Source organism: Pinus tabuliformis, chromosome 4_1 (assembly GCF_031772625.1).
Source record: "Pinus tabuliformis cultivar Carrire ecotype Pingquan chromosome 4_1, CPIR1, whole genome shotgun sequence".
Classification (NCBI taxonomy): domain Eukaryota; kingdom Viridiplantae; phylum Streptophyta; class Pinopsida; order Pinales; family Pinaceae; genus Pinus; species Pinus tabuliformis.
In genome coordinates, this window is record NC_142303.1 from 837,636,614 (window position 1) to 837,641,135 (window position 4,522).

A 4,522-nucleotide genomic window follows, 5' to 3' on the forward strand; every position below is an offset into this window, starting at 1 on the left:
AGATCCACCTCTACACATATTCTAGCACATGCATGCATGTTTTCCTTTGGCTCACACTTGTCTATGTATTTCCCTACTGCATTTCCTATGGCTTTAACTGAATCGTCTCCCCAACAGTGGAGGGGAAGATGTGGTAATCTACCCAAATGGGAATGACATTGGGTATATCCATTTCTAGGTTGAAATCCAACATTCATCTGTTTAGATACAAACCCCTTATATCCATAAAGTACGGGCCATTCCTAAATATTAGATCTCGATCCTCCTTGGTTTCAAAGTGGAAGGTGTAGTATCCTCTTCCATAGAACCTGATTGAGATTTTTCCGTTTATTGTTGCAGACCAATTCTTTTCTACCCATTTTTGTACTGTTTTGGGCGATGGCCATAACCCTGCAAACTACCCAACTAATCCACGTTCTGCTAGGGAGAGTGCTACTTTATGAGGAAGAGCTAGAGGGATTGATACTTCCAGGATGTCTTCCAATATTTTAACAAACTTGGTGACTGATTATCGGATCTTTGCCGAACCCATTGCAGAAATGAGAGAGGCGAAAGTTTTTGCTGCTCCTTCATTTTCTCGTTGGTTATCTAAGGGAGGCTCTTCATCCTCTGATGATTCCATGTTGATTGATCCTCAGCAGCAGGAGGCCACTGAGGGCAGCTGTGTGTTGCTACGAGAGCTTGCTGCATTTAGGGCTGCTGCGAGTTGCTGCATAAGGCTGATGCGACTGCGTTTCAAAATTGAATCTATAATATTCTTAAGTATATTATTAAAGAAATAAAAAACTCATATTGAATAGTATTTTTTCATTCACCTGATTCATCTTTTTGCAATTTTTCTATTAGGATTATACACTCTTCTGCACTTAGATTAGAAATAATATTATCGACCTTCTTCATTTTGTGGCTCTACATGACACACACTAACCAGAGCATATTAGTTAAACTTACATATAGTTTAAACATATTAATTTTATGAATAATTAAAAAAAAAACTTGCCTTTTCTGCTTTTTTCGATGTGCTATCATTGTGTTGATAAGTATTTTTGTTACTTTATACCTTCTCAGACATTTTTTTTTCAATATACAACAAGTACCATTGAATATAGAAGACATTAAAGATATTTTATACATAAATCAAATAATTTTAAGCCAAAAAGAGCTCTAGTAATTGGTGCATTTTTTTGAATAAACACGACGGTGAGTTTATTCCATTAAACACACTGGGTGTTTAATCATTTGATAGTGTTGATATGTTATATTACACTGGGAGCAACGATGAACAGACTGGACAAAACCGACATTGTTATAATATACTGGTGTGTTGTATTACACAAGGCGCACCAGTGCATTATATGACACAGGGCGCACCATAGGACATATATCCATTTTTTTTTTTTAAAACAGACATGGCCGAAAGGGTTTGAATCTAATTCAATAAGTGATCTCCTTAATTTACCTGTCAAACATCCTATATATAGTAAGTACACAAACTCGTTAATCTAAAATGCCTAAAATGAAAACGCTAATTGTGAAGTGGTAGAGGGAGTTAAACCCTGAGGTGAAATTTTGTAGTCACATAAGCAAGAATAAGCAAGGGTTTAAGGTAAGTATTGATTTGTTTTTTTTTTTTGATTTTTAATTAAATTTAAACAGGAACAGATATCGTAAAAAAATCACTGGTAAAATCAATAGTAATTTTTTATTATTATACATGGTTTGTTTTTTAATTTTAATTTTAATTTCATTTTATAATTTGTGAATAAATCTAACAAAAAATGTAAAAAATTTTAATTGTAAAATCAATAGTAAAATTTAATTTTTTTGTTATCCAGAGTTTTGAGCAAATCACCATACCTCTAAAATTCTGATCTTTTTGTTGTTCCGGAATATTTTGCTGCTCCATAGTGCTCCCGATATATCTCTCTTGCAAATGATCTCTCTTTTAATTAAACCCTAATAGAAATTATAAAAAAAATTAGTAGTAAAATAAACAATAAATTTTAAATTTTTTACTATGCAGGGTTTTGAGTGAATCACCATACCCTTCAGCTTTTGATCTTCTGAATAGTTCTGTTGTTGCACAGTGCTCCTGGTATGTCTCTCTTGCAAATCATTCCCTTGAAATTTTTGGAAAAATAATGAAATAGTGAATAACCTTTTACTATTTAAAAGACTTTATAAAATTAGATTTCGAAAAATCAATTATCGCTCGTTTTTGAGTTAAAAAAAAAAAGAAAAATATCACGGTTTTTTTTTTTTTTTTTCGAACATCAGTGCATTCAATAGTAAAGCACATCGGTGCATTTATAATTGACATTTCCAGGGCGCTAAATGTTTTCAACCCACTGATAGGATACACTTATTTATTTATTTATTTTTTCAAAATCCTGAAACAATGCAATTAATTTGTTTAATGCAATAATGGGGTTTGTATTTAAATGCATCGATGTTGTAATTATTATAAGAGAACGAATATGGTTAAATTCGTTTTTATTTTTTAAATTCTAGAAACAGGTGCGTACTGGTGTTGTTTTATTTTAAATGCATCAGTGCGTTTTTGTACAGGAGCACCGATATGATAACATATTTTATATTTTTTCGAAATGCCGAAAACCAATGTGGCTATTATTTGAACTCCCTGGTGTTATTATGATTTAAACACATTAGAGCGATTTGTTCTGATAAGCGCAACAATAGGGTTTAAAAGTTATCTAAAATTTTATTTTCACATAAATTAACATATTAATCTCAAATTATCCTTTAGGATGCATCCACATGAATTATAATAGTTCATAGTATACATTTTCCCCTTAAAGTCGCCTTCTTCTTGAAAAATGGTTTGAAACTATATTGAAATTTAGATTGTGGTTATATGGTTCTCGAAATTAATTTTAGATATGCACACAAAATTTTATTTATGTTTTTTCTCAAATACAGGGACACAGTCTCAATAATGTTAAATTGTAAATTCTTAAAATTCTAGCTTGTTCCATATTGCTATTCAGATGGAGTTCTCCCTTCCTCTCTTCAATAATTTCAAATTTTATTTATATTTTGACTATCTAAATGTTGTTGTTGTTGTTGTTGTTTTTTAAGTCCATGTCAATTTGAATAAAAATGCATCCAAATTTATAGGATCCTAATTTAGAATCGAGTTCAGATGCATAAAATATTCCTCCATTTAAAAAACGCTAGAAGCTCTTATTAGGAGAAACATATCGCAAGCAGTTGGTAGATGGAAATGGACAACCTTTTCACCTTACCAATTGGAACATGGCATCTTCCAACTGCAATCCTAGATTAACGATGGTAATAATTGTTTGGTATAATGTAATTTCAACAAACCAATTGCATTGACGTGCTTACTAATATCATTGATGTTGTACTAATGACGTTTAATATTTTTTGAAATTAGGGTTATAGTGATGATGAGCTACCCACCTACCATCTTCCAGTGCACCCCACTGCAACGTCAACGTGATAAAATACTGCATTAAAAGCAAGACTCAGAGAGGAACCATACAAAGAATCGTTGAATCAACCACCTATTCAATTCCCACCAATGTTTTAAAAACCGTTTTTAAAAACCGGTTACCGGTTAGCAAGCCAGCCGGTCTAAACCGGCCAAAAAAGCCGGTTTGAATGCCCATTTCTCCATTTTTTTGCCCTAACCGGTGAAAACCGGCCGGTTTAGGACGAAACCGGCCGGTTTTGTCCTAAACCGGCCGGTTTTAGGCACGCCCACCGTAAAGTTAAAAAAGCATATTTCTGACTGTGTTTTAGGGTTTTTGGGGGGAAACTAAGGGTGTTTCAACCCTAACAATGTTGGCAATAAATGGTAATGTTAAATTCTTAAAGTAAAAGTGACATTTCCTTTAATTTTCATTTTCATCCTTTTACTTAAATTTTTAACATTACCATGAAATGACTCAAGATGTTTGAGAGTGGTTTCGACCTCATTGGATTTCATATGGAGAAACTAGAATTTTAGATTTCACTCAAAATTCAGTAGACTTAATGGTTTTCAGGATTTCATGGTTTGGGGGTAAACAATAAATGCAATCGGAGCTCCAAATGATGAGCAAAACTCCCGATCTAGATCCCATTGTGTTGGACGATATTGATCCAACATCAGAATGGGTGGAGGAGACTGAAGAACCTGTGTTTGACGCTGATTTTGATATCGACATGGCTTTAGCGGGGGATGAAGCAGTTTATGTGGTGGCATAAGAACCAGGATCAGTAGCGGCATCAAGGAAAGGCAAAGAACCAATGGAAGGCACTAGTCATGCAGGTCGACAAACTCGTGCTTCCATTAGGTCCACTTCTATTATCATTGGTGGCATTGATACTGAGGTTGTAGATCAGGCTAAGGCATCCTCAGACTCTGAACCAGATGATGTCTATGTAGCTCCTAATGATGATCCTGTATCTAGTAGTGGTGATGAACTTGATGATTGATCATGTGTACACTGTAGACTTGTAGTAGGCCAATGGCCTCATAGCTTGCAACATTGTT